This window comes from Grus americana, chromosome 13 (genome assembly GCF_028858705.1).
Source record: "Grus americana isolate bGruAme1 chromosome 13, bGruAme1.mat, whole genome shotgun sequence".
NCBI lineage: Eukaryota > Metazoa > Chordata > Aves > Gruiformes > Gruidae > Grus > Grus americana.
The window spans coordinates 4,840,346-4,864,208 of NC_072864.1; the positions used below are offsets into that span (position 1 = coordinate 4,840,346).

General features: G+C 37.1%; 1 protein-coding gene across 3 annotated transcripts in view; it reads right to left on the bottom strand.

The window, feature by feature from the left end:
• Positions 1 to 23,863, bottom strand: part of CDH13 (cadherin 13) — a 500,702-nt gene that overhangs the window by 348,202 nt on the left and 128,637 nt on the right. The gene's annotated exons all lie outside the window — the stretch shown is intronic.

Sequence of the window (23,863 nt, forward strand, 5' to 3'; positions counted from 1 at the left end):
AAGGAGTTCACATATTCAAAAGGAAAGTGTTTGAGTGAATTGTTTGATTCCCTAGGCCATAGGACAGACAGGGATTTCACTCATGGTGAGTACAGAACAGAAAAACTGCATCCAAAATCAGTTCTCCTATTACTGAGCTCCTGGAGAAAGATAACACTACTACCTTTTTTTTTTTTTTTTTTTTTTTTTTATAATTCTGCCTCCACCAGTTATTCCAAACACAGTTTTTCACTCCAGGTCAAACAAAATCATCTCTCAATATTAAGAAAAAATTTATTTTTAATTTAAGGGGGAAAACAAACAAACAAACAAGCAAAACACACAAAAAAGAAGCCATAGATTTTCAAATTCAAAAGAATTTCTAAGCTAAAAAGCAATTGTTCTCAGAGGTCCATAAGATGCATTATGAGACATTACCCCAATAAACTAATGTGTAATACTACCTAAGAGTTACATCAGAAACAGAATTTCAATATCTTTAAATAAACAATGAGATTAAATGGATTTTCAAAAAAAATACAAAACCATCAGTATCCCATTAAAAAAGCCACCACCTTCCAACCAGTAAAACTATTTAGTGCTGTTTGAAGTACTGTGATGCCAACAAGATAAATATTTTTTCTATTAGTTTTTACATGGACCCAATATCCATTCTATGTGGAAACAAATACTGGTGCTGTGTAAATTAATTTCTTCCTTATTAATACCACATTCCCAAAGGCACAGAAGGGAATTAGGGATTTCTCTTTTCAGATGTTACCTCCTCCATAAGTCTTAAAACTTTATACACAATTAATTAAAAACTGATGCAGTGGGTATCTCATCATTATATATATCAGCTAACATTTCTCATTAAGGCTACAGATTTTGCAACTGCAACGTGGCAAATAAGGTCTTTTTATATGCACCCCTCATAAAACAGCCTATGTTACAGATTGGTATTGTTTTGTTGGTGGTTTGTTGGTGGGTTTTTTCCCCGGCAGATATGTACATTTCTGCTATTCATTCAAGACAGCATTTACCCGAGAAGCAGGAGTTCAAATGCAGCATTTTAAGAAAGCCCCCAAAAAGACGCTTCTTAGCAAACATCAGAGCAGAGCATATAATTCAGAATAATCATTTATTTATTGGATTTGCGATTTATTTTTCTATTCACCACAGATTGCTAAATTCTTATATGTAAATTATTCATGAATTTCTGCCAATGCTTCTTCCATTTAAATTACTATGAAAATGTAGTTGCAATTATTCAGATTTCAACATTGGCTCTGTCACTTTTTGGAGCACTGGTTCTGTTCCATGATTGGTTGCAACTTGCCAATTTGGAATATGTTTCAAGCATTACACTTGAGTACACAGTTCAAAATTTACTTTGTCAGGTCTATACTTGCAATTTGTGCTCTGAATATAATGTTTTCTGACATTTCCATACTGACAAAAGCTCCAGTGTAGACACAGCTATATCTTGCTTCAATGGACGTTTCAGTGGCATTATTTCAGTTATTTTCAGTGCCAAAGCCATTAGCAAAATACATAAGACAGACAGAAGAGTTCTTCGACATTAACTGCCTCTGTGTTTTCTACTCTTTATAAAGGTGCTGCCTGTGCCTGAGTCAGTAGGGCTCTTACTAACAATCCCAGCTGGTCGCTGCTCAAGCTGTCCTTAAACTGTACCCCCAGCATAGAAAGGGGTGACACCACAGACCACATCCCAAGAGTCCAAAAGAGAGGTAAGGGGATGGCAAGTAACAGCTCTGAACAGGAGGTTCAGACCTTGGCTCAGCGGTTGATTCCCTCCACCCAGGAGGGAGTACTCTGCCATACGGAGCTGTTAATCACTTTAGATAAAGCATCCTGGCTTCCCATCAGGCCACCCCCGGCCAGAAGTCCCTATTCTTCTCCAGCACCTGGAGCTTGTGCGTGTGCACAGCAGCAAGCCCTCATGAGTGCCCTACAAATCTCTGCCAAAAAAAGAGGCTGGCGAAACTTAAGGACACAGAGACAGTTTGCTACCAAATCAAAACCAGAGTTCTGCTATTGTAAGGCGAGCCTTAGGGGTTCTTATTCTTGAGTTCCCTTACTGTGTTTTGTTTCCGGGGTTTCTCCCCAGTGGTTCACTGCACCTGCTTCAAACTCAAGTACAAGGGTAAATGTAAAATTTTTCCACCTCAATATTAGTGCTACTAAAAATCACCACATTTTCATCTCAAAATCTCTAAAGCTACCTGTGAATCTACATTTGCACCTTTCTTACAGAAAGAGTGTCTCATGCACACATCAACAGTCGAATGACCTGACTACCATGCGGTTAAACACAGATCAGAAGGAGGGACAGGCAGAAAAACCACAGGGCTACAGAAAATATTGCAAGTTGCAGAATGGTATTTCACCATTCTTTTAAACTTTCAATAGTTTACTTTTTCCCATCACTTTTTTCAGAAGACGTGTCTTGGAAGCAAAAGATTATAACTGAATCTCCCAGTGTTAGCAGAAATGCATTTTACATTAGAGAGCCTGATCTTGCTTCACAAGGTTGAACAATGTTTGCAAGCCAGTAAAGCCACACCGCTTACTGTAATACATTCCTCTTTCCTCAAAACAGTAAGCTCCAGCAGTGATGGAGAAGGCACTCAATTGAAAAGATCCAAATAAGAAAGTATCATCATGTGAAATATAGATAGATTATGTATTATATTCAGACTGCTTATTTCAGGAGTGAGGTTTACATAAGAAATGCACCTTTATAATGGTACAGACAAAAAACAGTCAAAGAAATAGTAATATAATCTAAAATTAAATCTAATGTAATCTAAAAAGTCAACCTAAAATTATGTTAGCAATTGTAACTGGGATTTATAAACAAAGCATTTTTTAAGAGGATGTATTTTGTTTAAGTTTTTCTTTGAAGTCCCTGGGCAGCACATCAAAGAAGGGAACGTAGCATACTTATTCTCTAAGGATGATTCTTAAAAAGTCATCCTGCCACAGAACAGGGACCCATAAAAACTGTACTGTGGACATGTTTTGTCACTCCTCTCAGCAGAACAAATGCGCGTAGGCAGGCTCTGTCTATTGCCGTCAATGAAGATTTGATCAAATCGCAGCTGTCTGATAATTACCTTTTGGTACAAAGAACAGCATACATGCTACTGAGCTGGGGAATTAGTCATCCCGCTTCAAAAACACACACAGGAACACAGTATGTCACTCCGAGAATTGCACAGTGAGCCGTCTTACTGGGACCGTTTGGAGTAGATGGAGATTCTCACATCACTGCGTCCTGATTTGTAGTGGAAAGCAGGCTTGAGCCGTAATGTATGAAAGCAAAACAGAGGGAGAAATGTGCATTTCATGCAACTTCTTTCAGCAGCACCAAGCTTTTCTTTTTCATTTTCAAACAAGTATTTCAACAGTACTTGAAGGATAAACCTGAATGCTTTTGCAGCCTGGATACTAGATAGAGGAGCAGAAGTAAATCAGCTAAAAAAAAAAAAAAAAAAAAAGAGAAAGAAATCTAGATGGTGCACTGCAAAATTTTGTGCAAGCCACTGATGCCGCAGAAAATTGATTTTCCCACAGGTTCTGCAGCTTTGCACTGCCTTTTGAAGTACAGAAGCTAGATATATTTTGCTACATATATTTCTCTGAACTAGAGCCCATAACGGTTTTATATTTGGCTGAATATTTTCCAGCTGATTAATGTTATGTTTACCAAACTATAAATATAGAATGATGCCTCCTTGAAGAAGTAATTTAACTTTTCTCCTCTATTTTTGTAAATTGTTTTTGCTGTGTATTTTTAAATAAATGGTGTAAACATAAAACTAAAAATAGATCCCTACATTACATTTTATATATAGATTTTCTTTTTAATAATGAGCAGTATTAAAATAGCTGTAACCATCCTATGTACAAACATGACTCTGATATTAGCCATACAACATATCCTGAAGTTTAACTAGTTATTCAATAAGACAGAAAATTATTGCGTCATTTAATCAGATGATATTATAAGGCTTTTTAAGTAGAGCCTGAAGTTTAGTTTCTCCATGTCCTTTCTAGGAAACCTCCTCTTTGCTGTCATAAACACAGCCCAGATTCTTGTTTGCTTCAGAGGGGAGATTCAGGACATGTGGTTCTTTGGATTTATCTGTTAACTGGAATATTTCTGCTCTTACTGCCAAGTGCAAGGTCCTGCACATGGGTTGGGGCAATCCTGAGCACAAACACAGGCTGGGCAGAGAACGGATTGAGAGCAGCCCTGAAGAGAAGGACTTGGGGGTGTTGGGGGATGAGAACCTCAACATGACTCGGCAATGTGCACTTGCAGCCCAGAAAGCCAACCACATCCTGGGCCGCATCAAAAGAAGCATGACCAGCAGGTCGAGGGAGGAGATTCTTCCCCTCTACTCTGCTCTTGTGAGACCCCACCTGGAGTACTGCATACAGCTCTGGGGTCCTCAGCACAGGAAAGACGTGGAACTGTTGGAGCGAGTCCAGAGGAGGGCCATGAAGATGATCCAAGGGCTGGAGCACCTCTGCTATGAAGACAGGCTGAGAGATTTGGGGTTGTTCAGCCTGGAGAAGAGAAAGCTCCAGGAAGACCTTAAAGCAGCCTTCCAGTCCCTAAAGGGGCCTACAGGAAAGCTGGAGAGGGACTGTTTACAAGGGCATGGAGTGATAGGACAAGGGAGAATGGCCTTAAGCTGGAGGAGGGGAGATTTAGGTTAGACAGTAGGAAGAAATTCTTCCCTGTGAGGGTGGTGAGGCCCTGGCACAGGTTGCCCAGAGAAGCTGTGGCTGCCCCATCCCTGGCAGTGTTCAAGGCCAGGTTGGATGAGGCTTTGGGCAACCTGGGCTAGTGGAGGGTGTCCCCTGTTGGAACTAGATGATCTTTAAGGTCCCTTCCAACCCAAACCACTCTATGATTCTATGAAGATGATACTACTCCTTGCCTGCTGTAAGTTCTTTTGTACCCACTGATTAACAGATTTGAACTCGGATCCCTAATGTCAAAGGGGATTTGCATTGGTCTCAGAAGGTTTTGATTAGGTTGTAATTAGAAAATATTCTGTTGAATTGATATGTAACTGTACCAACCAACATACCAGTCTTCAAAAAAATACTTTTCCTTCTCACCTTTCTTCATTTTCACAATTGTATATTGGTAGTGCCCAGAGGTGCTGGAGAAAGTGGAGAGCCTTTCAGTGCCAGGTGCAAGACACACATATTGTAGACGACATTTCCCCCTTGGCCACAATGTCACACAGATTCTTCAAAGCTTTGTGAAGCAGTGGAAATGCCATTCTTCAAACTTAGACTACTTCATCCTGGTGTAAAGAAATGTCTTTGCTAATGATTTTTCTGATTCAAACTGGGGCTTCTTTCCAAAACTCATTACATAACTAATTTGTCATATCTTGACATTTTTTACATAGCTCAGTACTTTTCCCCTGTGCTAAGCATTCTGTATTTTGTGTAGTGTACAGATTATAAACAATGCTAAAATTAATTTGTATCTCATGCATTCAGCTTCACCTCGACTTAATCATTCTGCTGTGTGTTTACTTAGATAAATGCCTGACAATGTTATTGACACTTCAAAGAAAATAAGCCATTTTCTTTATGCACGTACATCAGCACTGCTCACATTCACAAAAAAAAAAAAACAAACCCCAAACAAACAAAAAACCCCACACCACCAAAAAACAGAGAGGGATAAGATCAAAAATAATCCTGGCTTAATCCAAATTCCATTTCTCCAAATTTGCAAGCATTGTAGTGCAAATATTTCACTAAATTATACTATTCTGTCCTCCAAACTGCAAGAAGCCATGAACAACACACTGATTAGTCAAGCCCTGTTCTGAATGGCATTAAAATGATTTGTTTTTCTCACCTCTCAACTATTTCCCATTTCAGAGCACTGTTCATTTTAGTCCTAGAATAAACTCCATTCCAAATACACTGATGACTCCTGACACTTATTGGGGAAAACAAATTATTTCCATCAGAAATAAAGAATCTACCAAGGTAACAGAAAATAATACTTTTTTCACTAAATAATTTTCCTGCATCAACTTGTTTAGATCTTACATTTAGACTCAACAGGTAAAGGAAGTATTAGTTTTACAGAAACACAAATAAGGCAATGTTTCCTTACCCACCTTACCTAAACTCTGTAATATAATTGTGAAAAAACTGAAGAAAAAAAAAAATCCAAGACTTTTTTTTATTTCAATATCAAACTACAAACATTTTGCAGATGCATGTTACGTTTACTTTGAAAATTTGGAATAAAAGAGTGTTTCATTTCCTTTTTTTTTTTTGATTGCATAGCTTCATTTCAATCTCTTCAATTCATTTCAACAAGCTCTGTGGGGTCCTAGATATAGCTTTCATAAACTTATCAAATAGTCACATTATTCAGAACCTGGTAAATATGCAAACAAAATGTTTTGTCATTAGAACTATTAAATGTTTTACTGTGTTGTCAGTAATGTTTCTACTTCCAAATTTTTCCATTATTATTACACAGCTTTGAATTTTTGTCCAGATCTAAAAGAAATTAGTTTGTTGTTATTTCGGGGTTTGTTTTTTTTTTTACAAAATATCCCAATTTCTGTTGGATAAAGATTTTTTTCAAGACCAGATTCAGTTTGTATTATGGCTTCTTAGAGCACTGCAAGGCTATAACAGAGTGAAATATGAAGAATAAGCACTGATGTGTGCAGAAAAAGTGACAAAAATGAATGTTACACAACAAAGCAGTTTCTTAGCCTTTAAATCTGACATCCATAACAGCACTGACAACATTATAAAAGCTAACTTCATAGTACAACTTAGGTAAAGAAAACAAATGGTTATTTTGCTAAGGATGAAATATAGACATACATTCTTCTAGCCATTAACAAATTTATTCACTAAATAGTATAGGTACTGGATTCCCCCCAAAAATTAGGGGCACTGCAGCTGAGTCCACTTAAGTATTTGATGTGATACTAAAGGCACTAGCAATAAACTGGGGAAACTCAAAATCAGAGTTTATGGTATTCGGTTTAATGGGACCTGATTTACTATTTCTAAATTACGCATTACACTTTCTGCAACGTTACAGGGAGTATTATTTGAATTGGTAAAAGTAAGATCCCAGGAAGTGTATCCAGATTCACGAGAACATCTGCAAAGACCTTAGATCCAAGTTAACGTCTAACCTTTCACACAGACTAGAGTGAAGCCATCTCATTCCAGATTTTCAGTATCAGTCACTAGTTCTGGGGACCCAGATTATCACATCAGAGGTGAAATTCTCTTAGATTAATAATGTGAATTAGTGAAACTGGGATTTCTCCCTCATTATCCCACCTTGCTCATTGAAAACAAGTGGCTGCTATCAAAGCAGTTGCAGTCCTACCTCCAAGTAAGTATATTTTTCCCATTATGAGGTGCTTGCAATTACACATAAATACTTCCTTCACATGAAGGAACTCCATTAGAAATTCTTTGTGATTTAAAAATGAAAAATTGGTCCAGAGTTGTCAGCAGCCATCCCAACTTGACAATACATTCCACCTACATTGTGCATTTGATTGCAGCAAGGCTTTGCATAAGATCAGGATCTGCACCTATGGAGAACACTTAAGGAATATATTTTTAATATGTGCTTTTCAGGTCAGATTCTGCTCACTTTATTTAGCTGAGTGGTCTTTTTGAAAAGACCTTGTCAATATTAAAAGAGTATGATTTCGAACTACACTTTTATAGACGTTTGTTGAAGTTGTAGGTGGAACTCCCACTGGTGGAGCATTAAGCACACTTCTAAAATAATACGTAAACCACTTAACCAATTATGAATATCAATAATCACAATAAGTTTCTGAAACATTTTTCCATCTTGCTGTGTTTGTTTCACTTTGAAATATCTTCTGCATAAACATTCAAATGTACATTTTTTTAAAGCCAGCTTACACTAGCTCTTCTGTGTTCTGTGACTAAATAGTTGTCATCTACTATAATTTTGCAGAAAAAAAAACCCCATTCAATAGGGATGACGTCAAGCATGGAGCATTTCTGCAAATAACTCCTTTATAATAAAAACTGATATTGTAGGCTCCACTTCAAACTTTCCCCCATGCTTATTAAATATTGAATGAATTTTGAGTGAACAGTTTGTGATGTTCCCATGAATATGTGGTCAGAAAGACTGGCAGTCACATCTTTCTTGTCTAGTTTCTCCACAACTCCAACAACCCAGTGACCACTGTCTGAATGCATAAATATGAGTCGCGTTATGCACTCTGATTACCAATTGTAAGAAGTGATAGCTATCTTTCCCAAGCCTGAACACGTTTACAAAATACATGGGCCCTCCACGGTTCCTCTAGCACTCACTGGAAAAACTTGAACCAACTGATAAGACCTTGTGTGAAGTCCCAATATATTTAAGTAATACTGAAGCAGTTATGCATGCACTCCCCTCAGTCACAGGCGCAGATGTATGTTTGCGTACCTAATAGATCACCTGTGTATTTACTTACCATAATAATTTGTGCACTTTTGAGAATTGCATGCACTTAGGAACGTGCAAAGTTCTGAAAACCTGTGCCTTTGTTGTTAACAAAAAATGCCCTTCTTTTCCCTATTTTAACGTTAGGGTTGCATGCAAGCAACTAGGACTTCAGATAAGGGTGAAAGATATTTATCTTCTAAGAATGCTGCTGAAAGTATTAATTTTGAGAGTTAAAAACCACACCAGCTGGCTACATTTATGCAACTCTTTCAACAATTCATCAGGTGTCATTAAACCTAGGAAACAGACCCAATTCAGATGTTAAGGACCAGGTAAAAAGATTCATACAAATCCACCTAATTAATGATAACAAAAGAAACAAATATCTTGTGCTAATTTCTATCTCAGATCACAAAAGAAAAAGGGAACACTTATGGACTTTTATCACAGATATCACAGCTGCAAAACAAGCAAAAAAAAATCCCAAGCTCTGAGCTGTCAATTAGTTATTGTGCTCTTCTGTTGTGAGCTTTTCTGTCAGTTGTGCATTAAGAAAGCATAAATGATAACTTCATGACTGTATTTTCTATAAACTTGACAGCTGCTTTCAATACAGCAGCTAACTCGGACTTGCATTTAATAAAGTCTCCTTTCTATATTATTGTGAGCAGTGCATTATAGTCTGTCTTTGTTTAACACCTTTCTTTCCTTGCTGACTGTCCTTCACTGATAGTTTAGGCTTTATCAGCTACTACTTGCTTTGTTAAGTGTTCCTGATACCCAGAGTAAGCTGACCAAAGAATCATGGTTGGGGGCTTTAGAAAATACTCCCCAAAAGCAACAAGATTTTGGTCTCAGCGGCAGAAATATGCATTATTACAGCAGAACTCAAAACCAGCTTGCCACACATGGAATAGAGCTAAGTATCTCAATAACTGTGCTGAAAAGTGTAAGGGATTTATTTGTCATGGCACGTTCAACAAACTACTCCTAATGCTCCATATAGTCGGCAAGTCACCCGTCCACAGCATCATTCTTCCAGAAAGAGGCAATCCTTGCAAAGAAGGAGGAAAAAAAAAAAAAAAAAGGAAAGCTCTCATCAAAATACCTCCCATGGGACTGAGGTAGCTGCACTTCAATACATACAAAAATGGATCAGCCTGCTCAGCAAGCTTTTCCACTGAGCATCCTTCAAGAAATGGTTGAAAGTCAATTCGTGGGCTCTTCCCCTCCTCCAGCCCTCCGAGACATGAAAGAGGGCTACTGAAGGCTGCCTCGGTAACTGCTGCCTGCCATGTTTGTTTTTATTCTGATAGAAAGTTTTGCATAAAGGGGAGGGATGTCTTGGCAAATAGCAATGACTGGAAAACAAAGGAGTTTTTTGAGGTATAATTTTTTTCCAGCGAGGCACAGGGCATGCAAAGTTTTATACAGCACTGCATGCGACATCCTGAGTTCATCGCAAACTAAGAAAAAAAAAAGTACAAGTTCAGAAACAAGACATTTTATGTGTTAACAAATTATGCATACTATAGCATCATTTCACTGATTCTGCTACTATGAAGGTCACACATACGTGAAATTCCTGAGTAACACCAAGGCCACTTTTCCCTTGAAGTATTATCACAACTGAACAATAAATTGTTCAATGCAGTTTTCAAAAATGTCTAAAAAGACATTATAACTTTTCTTCTGTTCCTTGTACACTGTGAAGAACGGTTTAACGACCGGAGAACAGAACTTTGGCAGTCACTTTGGGCACAACAGGAGAAGAGAGAAATTTAAGGATTATGAAAACAGAAAGTAAGTCAAAGGAATAAGACCGGAAGCTCATAATGAATCGTAATATCAGGCTTGAGCACTCTCAAACCAAGAGCCAGCTATGGGCCCTAAACAGTTTTTGGCATGGGTTCCCAGTGTTTAAGTCCCTTACGTCTCAATGTGTATTCAGACCTCACGCTTCTGGTTCTCCACTTCCAACTTTAACAGCAAGCAGTTCACCTAGTGGGACTGTCAGCTTCTCCCACAGGCTTGGACAGTTCCAGCAAGGGACAGAACTCTCCGAAAATACACACATGGCACTGCACCACATCCACAAAGAGAGGGGTTGGCCAGAGATGAAATCAGGAGGGGCCCTCTAGCTGTCACATCCTATCTCATTCCATTGTTTTATTAACTCAACCACTTGGAAAATGGAGTGAGAAAAAAAAAATTAAAACCCTGCTTTACAAAGTGTGGCAATGGTTTCAAGGCTCTCCCCACATACTGAGGGGTTGCCTTTGGCTCTTTTTGCATGTATTTGGGTGAATTACTACCACACTGTGGGAACAGGGGTTAGAGAACTATTTCCCTGCTAGGTTCAATTTACACAATTTGCAGAAAAGGGTCCTTTTTGGCCTTTTTTTATAGACTACAAAATAGCAGGATAGTTTTGAAGTAATAGTAGCTATTAGGAGAAAGAAAAGGAATTAAAATAAACTTTTATCCCTTGAGAAATAACTTTAGGGTCAAATCCTCATATCCTTTGTAAGGCAAATCCTTCTCAACATCAAGGACATGAAGTTTAGGATTCTCAGCTCCTCTCTTCCTCAGCCTACAAAATGATACAACTAGGAAAATAAATCCCTCTGTCTGACTTTTATAATCTTGGAGGAAGAACATTTCTGTCTTTTAGGAATTCATGATGGGAAAGAATGCAAGGCTGTGCATTATAAAGTAGAACGAGAAAACAAAGTCAAATATTTGAACAGTTAATTTCATTCTGCCCCAAGCAATTATTCCATAAAATATATTGCTACAGAAGAGCATAAAATGTCAACGTTCTTCTGCAAAAAGTAGTACAAAATGTCTATAAATAAGCATGTAACTACTAACGGGTCCCTTTATTAGTATTATTATTTTTGCTGTAGATATTTAAGTTTAAAGCGTACTGACTAGAAGATACTGCCAAATGAAGAGAGGGAGTAGTGAGGAAGACCATAAATGTACTTTTTTGTGCATTTTTTTAGTAGGGAAAAGCTTCTTATTAGTTTTAGAACATTTGCCGTGGTGACTAACTCACCTTTGAAAGAGAACTATGAACATATAACGGCCTGTTTCTGTGCCATTTCACCAACTGGCCTCTTCCCATTGGCTTTGTTATCAGGCTCCACGCTGGATTCACTAACAGAAACATATCCCTTTAGTACAGCAATCAGCATACGCATGCAGGAAGAGATTAAAATTTTAATCAGCTGTAGCATTACACAATTTAACTCATATCATTTATCGTATATTGACTTCTGTACACAACTACCTAGTTGTACCTGCACGTGCAGATCAAAGACTTTTCACCATCTGTCCTGGTTTCAGCTGAAATAGAGTTCATTTTCTTCATAGTAGCTAGTACGGGGCTATGAATTTTTGCTCAGTAGGTTTTTTAGCTCTATGTTAGTTAACATTAGTGTAAAGCTATCTTGTACTTGGGCAAGTCCTCAAGGTTTGGCAAGAGTCAATATTTCCCTAGACCTGAACCAGAAAAGATGAGAGCGTCTCTTCTTGAAGGTATTGTCACATGAGACTAAAAGCACAATTTTCTCTCTGAAAATTTAGTTGTCAGCTTTGACCAAGTTAGTCGCTATCACACACAATTTAAGACATATTTCTTTTGTGAAACGGGCAGAAAGACACACATTTAAAAGATCCTTCCCACCGCTTTGTCAGCTCAAAATTCTACTGCCTTCTACCAAAGCCCTCATCATTCACAGTAAGTACATAGAGTGACTTGAAATAGAGTGAGGTTTTGTTTGTGTAAGTCTATGGGACAACATAGTTGAACCATCTTAACAAAAGGACAGAAAGCAAGGCTGTGGTGGGTATTGTTGATTCAGCCTGGAGACAGAGATGCAGCAGCAAGAGAACAGCTGGAGGAGCTGTAACCCCCCCCCAACTTTCTACCTAGCATTTTCCATTAACTTAAGGTCTTTATACCTATCTGAGATTAAAACAAAAAAACCCCAACTAAACAAAAAACCCCCACAAACAAAAAAACTTAACAGAAAACCCCCTAAGTTTTCCACCACTGTTTCTCTCCATGAATGCTTCATTTTATCAAGCAAAATTAACCCTATCTGCCCAGATTTTTCCTCTTTTCCAGCCTTGGAATTATTTTACATCTCAATATAAAAAAAAATAAATAGGTCATTTTCTCAGTGCAAGAAACTGTAACAATAAAGAGTCTGGTCTGCTTGTCTGATCAACCACAAGGCTTACAGTAACATAAAATCTTACCTTATTTCTCTAGCTCTGACACAAGGGTATATCTGTTCATGAAGGTATATCTTCTTAACCATTACTTCTTATTTAAGAAACCTTTAAGTTAGTGCAAACAATTCAATTTAATTCCAAGGTAGATCTTTTTTCACAATAGTTTGGTTTGGGGTTTTGTTGTTTTGGTTTCGGTTTTTTGGGGGTTTGTTGGTTTTTTTTTTCCCCCCAAGAATAATTTTAATATAAATAAATTAGAAAGCATATTTATAAACATACAAGCATCCAAAAGGGAAAAAGCGCCATTCACAGTAAATCTAGGCGTTAAGGAGCAGAACAATTAGTGTTTAAGGAGTTGCATATACTATTGTGATGGTCTTCTAGTCTTGGCTACTAGATAGTACCAATGACAAAGCTTTGAGGTACTTCTCAGACTTGAACCATCTTTCATTTTGGATTCCAGAATAACTATTCCAAACACACTCATTAAAACCCCTTAGAGATTCTGGCACAGAACATAAGCACATGCCATTCAGGTCTATAAAATCTCTGGAATAGATCCAAATAAAAAGAACACAATGCAAGTAATTTAAAAGACGACGACTGATTTAACTCTCCCTTCTTCATGTAGAAGTCTAACAGCTTCAGCTGAAGTTAGGCATAATTGTAGTAGCTGTAGTCTTCTGAAGAAAGATCTCCAGTAACCAGGATTTAGAAGCACAGGACTAGATTGCATAAGAATAGTTACACAGGTAGCACAGCTACATTGAGGTACTGCATCAGCTCTGCAACCCAGTCCACAAATCAGGAGAAAACATGCAAAAGTTAACACATAAATTACTGGAAATGCTTGAGAACCCCAAACAAATCCCACGCTATAGCTAAAAAAAAAATAAATTAAAAATTGCTGGAATTGATATGGTAGGACTTGAACATCGCCATTACCCCATTCAGTATTTTGCTAAGTACAGTTCCCAGGGCTGCAATCCTAAAGCAGACGGTGCTAAGCAGAAAGAGAATTGAAGCTATTCTATTAAAATGAGATTGCTCCAGTGGCCAGTCTTTAAAGCCTCCCACATTTGTATTAAACAAACACAGCTAGCTCAATGTTTTAGAGTTATTTAAATTTAAACCAGGATATGCCTGAGCTACAACGCTTGCTGAGGCAAGACAGTGTATTGGGGCAGTTGACAATATTTGAAATACCAATAACTGTATACGTATTTGCCAAATACTTGAGGACCTTTTAAAGCTGAAGGCAAAATATAGGTACCAGAAATTCTGTACAGACTCACCCTCCAAGAGGATGACAAAATGATTCACAAAGGTCCATTAAGCATATTCTCTGCCCTGCTCACCCTTTAAGGTCCTAAATAACGGATATAGTATAAAACAGCCTAGATTAATAGGGTTTTTTTCAGTGAAGAAATTATTTTACATCCACAGGCAGGTTAGGAATAAAATGATAAAAGGTATGTTATACTTCAGGAAACATTCTCACCCCTTTCTCCAAACCTGACTAACACCTGATCTACGCTGCGATGCAAGTGTTGCTGCTGACAGTGATTTCCTTAAAAAGCAGTCTATTAGCATGGATTCAATGATGCCTGACATTATATTTTTCCCATAAATTTTACATAGCAGCTGTACCATTTAACCATGCAGGTTTGAAACAAAGGAAGCAAAGGCAATACAACAGCGTCAGAGGCTTTGCTGGTTTTCTGGTCATACTTTCAAATCCCTTTGATGTTACTGTGGTCTCTACCTGTACCTTCCTGCAAAAAGAACTATACATCAGGTCTAGCTTCCAAGGTAACTGTGCAAGATCCTTGCTAACCTTTCATCGAGGAGAATTCACCAAGGAGCAGCTCTTACTATACTCTCACTGACTTATCTTTGGGCACTTATCTAAAACTAGAAAGTTCCTTGGCAAAGGTAGCAGGGTACAGGATGACCCACAAGCTGGGATCGGAGTTCTGTGGGGCTGTGCTCTTTGGAGCTCCACAGGGGTAAGGGGAGATGGGGCAAAAGGACACGTACTGGTGGAGCAAGTGGAATGACTACAGCTTTCACCAGACAAACCCCTTCTGACAGCCAGCATGCAACAGCGCTAGATTTCACCACTGCTGACCAGTCTGCTGAGTTACAGATTTCATCGAGAACTGCAATTTCCTTAATGCTTTGTGCAACCAAACAGGACTTTCCCCAACCTGCATAAAGCAGAAGAAAACAAACACCTGGTTTTACAAATTACACATGGACGTGGTTACAACATCAGAAGATACACAAGAGGAACACATTACTGCAATCCAATCAAGAACATATTAGGGAAATCGTTGCCTATAGTAATGTTGTATCTTCAGCATCCATGACCTATGCCTAACATAGCCTCTCCATAGCTGAGAGCCCATCACAACTTCCAGACCTCCCTGCAACCCTGAAGGAAGACCCAGACATAGCAGCAGCTTGCTGCAGCTCCATCACAGCAAGCTGCAGCAGCATTAATGAGGAACAATGGTTAATGCAGCTGTTCAGCAGTTGACCCTTTTATCACCAGCCAGGGAACACTAAAAACACCACAACTGAGACCAGAGCACGAAGATCTTTACTATAACACAAACAACCCGCCCTGGTAGGCATTAATCAGACTATAGAAGTATAGAGAGCTGATTAGACTAACAATTCCTCTCTAAGGCTCCATGATTAAAGCAGAATGAAAATACGTACACAGTCAAAGACACACAAGAGGATACTGAATACAACGTAGGTGTCAGCACTGTTAAGACTATATTTTGTAGCAGCCATAACAGCCAGTTATTGAGCTGTTTTTTAACACTGGGCAGTTGTGTGATACAAGCATAAGGCTTTGAAGCCCTCAAAGCATTTCATCTGAGGCTTAAAGGAAACTGTATAGACCTCATATGTGTTATCAGTGAGGCTGTATTCAAACTGATTCCCTGCCACTACACCTAAGAACAGCCTTGTTCTGAGACTGTTATAAATACTATTTTTTGAAAGCAAAGCAGTATCTTCTGGTGTTCACCTCTAGTAAGTGGAGTTTCAACCAGCTCTTGTTCCTTTTTCATCCAATTGTCCCAGCTGAATTTCCCAAGAGAGCTCCCTCATCTAGGAACTGTTAATTTTTAATCCTGAGAATTAAGTGGCAAAGCAAACATCAGTTTACAAGGTGCTTTCAATCACTGTTTCCTACTCAGCAGATGTTAAAATAAAACTCATATGCTGAAAACCTCACAAAACTGTTGGTTTGTGTAACTCCAATTTTGTGTTACTAGTTTTTTTTGCTGTATCTCCCATAATTAGTAACATAAGTATAATAGCCTAACACTCTTTATAGAGGGAAGATATCACTTTGGCATTATTTAGCACAATTTATTGTTCTGATTTATTTTGAAGTGGAGGAAAAAATAAAATAAAATATTTTTTTTAAAAAATCCCCACACCCTGGTCTATTGTCTCTTCTGGTTGATCCCATTTTCCTAATTGGGTCTTGTGCTCTGGCAAAGACTGTACAGAAGACAGAACAGCAAGGAGGGGGAAATGTACGGTAGCCTTTGAGCTCCAAAATAACTTTGGACATAACACGATGATATTCTTGCCTCATCAAATTCAGGATTCATGCAGATTTTTCTTGTGCCTTTATATATTGTAATGGATATAAAACTCATCCCATGGATGCAGCCTTTGTTCTTTCCTAGTTTTCTCCTGACAGTCTCCTGTTACATCTGTGACCTCTTCCAAAAATGTTTGTTCCAAAGCCTTGTTTCCCCACAGCTGGGGCTACTCTCATCCTGTACCACTTTTCCTCTTCTCTTGCATTAGGCACTCTTCCCACACCCCCACCCCAAATCTTTTTTAAAAATTTCCTTTTCTCAGCTCCTTTTAAAGTTTTCTCTCCTGCTGTTACTAGCCAAATAATAGACTTTTAAAATTCATTCACCACTGAATAATCTTAAATTACAATAACCTGTAATTTCTATTGCACTGCATTTCCCTTGTACCACTTAATTCCAGAATGTGTTCTGGGAGACGGAACTGCATTGGGTAAGTGGAATTGGGAACAACAAATGGCAAACATATAGTTTGGAATTTTGTGTTTACACTGAAATATGTATACATGAGATACAGTTAATGGATATTGCAGTATTGCCCTTCTTCAACTAACACAATACTAGCAAAAAGATAAGTCCACGAACATCAATTTTTTAATGTACATAAGCCAATGAAATATTATCACCGTATAAAAGTCATTTTAGGTATTTCAGAACTAGAATAAGTTTGCAAAACATGACATCTTTTCCTGATTTTGTTACTGGAAATACACCATTTCACAGGGAGTGGAAATTAAATTAGCCTTAATGTCATGTACAAGTTGTGCCTATTTTAAGTGTTTTTCTCTCACTGGATTTGATTGTATAATCCTAGCAAAAATAAATGTTTTTTTTAAAAAATATCTGGTTTGTGCTGTAAACTATTGTAAGGCTCATTTTTAAATGGGGAAAAAAAGACAGGTTTCTAGACTAAATTATCTGTTTAAAAGTTTCCTAATTGGCCTATAATTTACAAAAAGCCCTGGCTCTTTTTATGCCCTTAAATATAATTTCTTTTCAATTAAAAAGAAATTAATTATCAGAATGCAAGAGAATTGATGACATCGACTCGTAATATATTAACTTTCATGTACGTGTAACCTGACAGAAAATGAAAAATTTGCAGGTTTTGTGTGCAACTCTGCTCTGCAGTCTTTATTTGCAGTTTTTATTTGTCAAAATGTACACAGGAGAAGTCAAAGAATCAAAGCAAAAAATCGCCTAAGATTTGCAGTAGATGAAACGAACAGATGATCTTTCTAGAGGAATACACTTTTCCAAGAAGAAATTAAATTGTTCATGTTTATGATGTTCCCATATACCTGAGTATTTCTCCAGAAGTTTGATGCAGCCCTCGAGTACATTCAAGTGGAAACTGGATTTGACCAGGAAGAAACTCAGTCTAACTGGATCTCAGCTAAACATCCCACACTGAGGATCAAGGTCATCTTTCTATTAAATTCTGCATGGTATTAACTACAAGAAACTCCCAACAAGAAGCCTGGAAGATCCTTGAGAATATACAGCTTGAATATATCAGTGTAAATTTAATTTAATTCACCTTATTGGCATATGAGGAAGTTTACACAGGATTTCAGAACTGTCCTTGGAAGATGAATTCCTAACCTGTTTTTTGGGAATAACTGGCATATAATATTAGTTGATTGCCTTTATTTTACATTAACCTAATGAAAACAATCCATGTGAAAGAAAACTACCACTAGCTGTCTTATTTCATCTTGGTCATAAATTCAATACCTGGAGCAAGTTCTCAGCTCTAAATTCAGTGGACTCGAAGCAGTTCCATATGCAAAGAACTACGTGAATGGGAATTTTCTAAAATGTTTTTCTTAAGAGGCACACAGTGATCACCTCTGAAAGGGTAGGATTTTATCAGTGGTCCCATCCAATGCCATATTTAAGGCAAATTAACAGAAAACAATTTGTTTCTTTATATACACTTTTATTTTAAATAAAAGAATTTTTTCAGATGCTCTGAAGTGTCAAAAAAATAAAACAGTTTTGCAAAGGATAAATCATCTTATGTCCCATACAGATCACATCACACCTACATGAATTTTGAATTTTCAAAATAAATGCAGTATATATAGATACATAACCATTCTACCATTTGCTAAGTATAACTGAAAAGAACCTAGCCTAAACTTGTATTTGAATGTATGTAATATATTGCAGTACATCTGAAAAACCTTTAATGTTTCTATCATAACAGTGCTTTTACCACGTTCTTCTAGTAAGCAACCAAGAAGCAACAAAAACGTGCTACAAACTTCAAGTTTAACACTTGCAAATGGAGCTGCAGATGCTCTCCAATATATTTATGTAAATACAGCATCACTAATGCTATGGGTAAGTGGGGGAAAATGCAAAGGAAATCTATTTTGGTATATAGATTTAGAACTAAAAATCATTTGTGCTTTAAAATAATGTCAGTGAGGTCTGCTCTGCCATTGATTTTTTTTTTTTTTTTTTTAAGCAGAAGTCTCCATTTAATTCAACTGGGGAGTGCTGCTTGAAAGTAAAAGGTTACAGCATGACTGCTATATTTAGGGCCAGCTGATGTAAATCAGAACAACACTGATTATAATAGACATATCCTGATTTACTTCAGCTGAAAATTTGGCTTTTAAAAGCTGATGGAAATTATTTGTATGTGCTACAGAAGTATGATGTAGAACAGAAACAAATTCTGAGATTGCATTATTCAAATGTCAGCAGGTAAGCCATCACTGTAGGAGAGAATTTGCTTCTAAGCTAAATTAGCAACAAATGAAAGTTGCCTTTTCAAAAAACTTTACATAAAGCTGTCACTGTGGTTGCTTGCTTACATGTTGATTTTATCTGACATGATTTTACAAGTCTGTTTGTGATCAGAACAGCAGAGGAACATATGTTCAGTTTCCTATTTTTTATCTGCTGCTAATACAGTGATGAAAAAAAATTATGACTCAAGTACCTTTAACAGAATTTAACTGAAGCAGGATAGATTAGGCTTAATTTATACTTCCTTTAGTAAGAAAAATACTTAAGTACCACGCATATATTCTGATAATAAGTGCTTTGTTTGGTCTCAACACAAAAGAACGTGTGCATTGAAGCAAAATAATGGAAGTGACAAACAATCAAGGATGTGACTATACCGTATGTGTCGCACGCTGTAGTTAAATCCTGCAGTGGATATTTTCCCATTACCTTCAGTTCATTCTGAAGGGGTTCTGTCCCACACAGACTCTGCCTTAGCTTTACGCTTGTATGACCCTCTTAACTTCCAGGAAGATATTGAGGTAGTCAGTGAGGAGCAAAAGAACAACTAAAGGATTGCGAGGCATGCCGTACAGTGACAGGCTCAAGAAGAACAATCAGTTTAGCTTACAAAGCTTGCCAAAGAAATGTTTACAGGTTAACTTGATCACAAGCTGTAAGTGAGCAATATGGGGAGTACGATGGACACTCCACTTTGCTTTAGAAGACAAAATAGAGTAAGATAGTATGTGCAAAGGTTGAAATTGAATTGCTTCTCTCTGGTAATTTTTGATTTTTTTTTTCTTTCTTCTCTTAACAGAAATGCTCAGGGTCAAATAAGAACCAGTTCAAGGAAATCATCTGATCCATAAATACTGGGGGTAAAATTAAGTGATCACAGGGGTCCTATATGGATATGTGATTTTTGAGTTTCCTCCAGAGTAAGGCGTTAATTAGTAAAAACAGACATATTTGTTGACCTCACAATGTAATGAAACATATTAATTTCTAATTATAAATTGGAAATACACATCTCATTAAAACATGAAAGAGAAGAAAGCACAGTTCAATAAAGAAATCTCCTCCAACTTAACACTGGAAACAGAGGCAAAAATGATAATATACATCTTATTTTAAAACACAATTGAAAAGAAAACATGAAGTTTAAGATTAACCCAAATCTGATATGTCCACTTTAACATCATTTCATCCTATTTTCCAAAGAGTATGTCGATGTAACAAGAGAATGTGCCCTCCATAGGCAAAATGTAAAATAGGAATTAAATGTTTCATCAAGAACTGTAACAGTAATGTTGGTCCGTTTGATAGAAGTCTGGTAAGAAATAGCTCATGTGAAGAGACACTTTAAGAAGAACTTTCACACAAATGTCATAGAATCGTAGAACGGTTTGGGTTGGAAGGGACCTTAAAGATCATCTAGTTCCAACCCCCTGCTGTGGGCAGGGACACTCAACTAGACCACATTGCCCAAAGCCTCACGTCCTAACATCATGTTCCACAGTTCATTGCAATCCTTCCCCCCACCCCCCCAACAATATTTCACTGAGTCTTCACGGAAATCTCAATTATAATAGCCAGATCCTTATTCTCTGACCAGCATTTAAACGCTCCGTAAGTCCCTACCACTTCCCTACTACAAGAACGAACATTATTTCTTAGCAGGGTTTGATAAACTGAGCAGTTGCGTACCATGGTCTTGGAAAATGAGTAGTTTTTGCTTTGAAGGGAAAGAGACTTTGACAGATTGATCAAGACAAAACCTTTAATCTCTAATCAAGATTCTAATTCTCCTTGCACAATTCTAGTAGTCAAGCTTGCCTGTTTTTATGACCTTCAGCAGTAGCTGCCTTTTTTTTTTTATGTTGCAGGGGGAGTAGGACAGACACTCATCTTCAGCAACTCACAGAAGTTCAGGGCATCTCAAAAGACAGAAGGTTAAGCAGTTGTAAGTTTACTGCTATAGTAAAGATGTGAATCTCACTGGAATTAAATACCTGCTACTAAATTACCTAATGAGCATTCTGATTTCATAGTTTAATGGAAATTTCAAGTCAGTTGGAAGAGAGCGTACAGGGTAAACTTCTTGCCAAGGGCTCAGGTTTGCGTCAGAGTTAAGGCAGTGACAAACACAGCTAATTTCAATCAGGGTAAAAAAAATGGTGGTATGTTCAAAATCATACCAACACTCTTAGTAAAGGCTTGTATCATAATTCACTTTAAATCAGAATGTTCTGTATATTAAAACTAAGATACAGAAAAAAGAGAAAGTTAATTATAGGGTTAATTTTCTACATCTCCAGGAAAACCTCACAACTGTCCCAGCAGCTTTTAAAGACATTTTTAAATGCATTCTGTGATATTACAAGTCACAGTTTGAAAAAGATAGCAGAACCTTTCTAGGCAAAATGGTTTTACAGTACATTATACAACAATTAGAACTGATTGGCACTTAATTAGGGAGTGTTACTGATTGATTATTGATTCACCATTGGGAGATTTCATGTCTCTGTTTCTTATTTTAATGTAAAATTTCACCCTTGAACAAGGTTATCAGTACTACATAATTTCATATCTCAGATACAAAAATAGATTTTAATTAAAAATAACTAGTCAATATAATGTTATATTAAAATTATTCAACAGCAGTATATCTCTTCTTCTTTTATATTCTAATTCAAAGAGATTAATCAGATCTCTATTGAGATAACAGGTTTTCTGAGCTTCTCAATCAGAGGGAGATAAAAATCAAAAGGAAAAAAGCAATTAACAAGATTCATGGTTTTGCTATTTTATTTGATTTTGACAGTCTACTACCATGACTTTGCTGTATCCAGCATCCAGACTACTTTAACAGGATATTTACCCACATGCATAATTTAAAACATATTGACAAAAAGTCCCAACAATTGGTTACTGGGGACTGGGACTTTAACTTAATCTGGGAAGGGATCAAATCTGCTTCTACTTTTATTTGGAACATAAATGAAATGTGGTCTTTGCTTTGGTATCTCTACATTATTGTCCTGTAAATAAAAAGTATTGACTGTCTGAACAGAGGCCCCAGAAACACAAATGCATCCACAGTTAAGTGAAAATGATACTATTGTTCTTGAACTCATCCACTAAAACCATGATCCCTTGCCATTCATCTAGCTAAATAAAGGATAACACAATTTAAGATAATTATCCCCTGCGCATTCATAGTGTATTTCATGCACAACGTGCCTCCTTAGTCATTCTAAAATTACTTTGAGAACAACAACTATGGCAGCAAACCCAATTATATGCAAGAAGCGTTCTTTCTACAAGGTGATGTACAAATGACACTCTCATTCCTTCTGCGTTACCTATAACAAGCCCCAGTTTCCAGAGCTCAGCAAAAGAACCAGAGCCACCTGGTTTGGAGGTGGTGTTGATGAGGAGACATGGGAAAAAGCCACAAAGGATAGTACCCTCTCCTTAGGAAAAGGCTATGCAGTTTTAAACCTACCATCAAATTAGCATCGTTTAAAAACAAAAACAACAAAAAAAAAACAACAAAAAGACACCAGGAAAAGGAACATCTCACCCTAAAGTAAAACTGTGATTTGATCTATCAGAGCACGGTCACCTCATAATAGCTGGTATGTCCAGTACTTACTTGCAGGATTCTCTGACAGTAAGAAAAAACTAAACTGTTGCACCTTATTTTTGTATATGTAATAAATGTAATCATAAAATTTTCATTTAAATAAATCAGAAAACAAAAAAGTCCTCTTTTTCATTAGAAAATTCCTCATAAATGGAGCCAAGAAAAATGATAACAAAGCATTTTGACCAAATTGTCCTTGAGCATAAAGTGACCTAGCTCCATTGGTTCGACTGAAAACTTGTCAGAATATAAACCTGTCCAGAAAGCAATGAGGGATGTCTTAGGCTCATTGAAGTATCATGTCCTACTTGCAAAAATGACATTTAGCAAGTGAAGTGCTAGACTCGGACCTGATCTTCTAAGAGGCTATCAAGCATTATTTGCCCAATTTAAAAGAATCTTCAAATCCATGTGTTATATAAGTACACTAATAATCCTTCTCAAGTCAAAGGATCTATTGGCACATTGAATATTTAACATCAAGTGAGGCACTCAAGCACATATTTAACATTAAATGCATGGGTCCTCATAGAATCTAAAATGACTGCTCAGTAGCTTGGCTATTTGGGTAAATCGAATGATGGTTTAAAAGCACTCATTCCAAGCCAAGAATCTGACCTCCCAATTTTATTGTCCTAATCTTTTACAGACACTAATTTATGAAAACAGAAGTAAATTTATGCTTAGTTTGGCTTATTGTGCATACTAGCATCGTTAGTTGATGTACCAAACAATATTATGTTTTCTCCTATTTAAAATGTAGTACTTCTAGCACATGATGATTCCACATTGGAGATATTACTCAGTTTTACTTATTCAATTACAAACCCTACTTTTCAATTTTCTATTGGATTTCATCAGCTACACACAGTAATAAACAATATTAACTGGGTCATCATGACATACTGTTTTAATTGAAATCCTGCATTCTTTAGGATCACTGCAGTTGGGTACCAAATTATTTCAGGAAAGACACCGGCAAAACCAGCTGGATGCTTTATCAAATGAACATTTGACACAAGTCAAAATAATACCAATCTTATTTGTGGAGGTTACCAGTGAACTTTCTCTTAATGATATACCCTA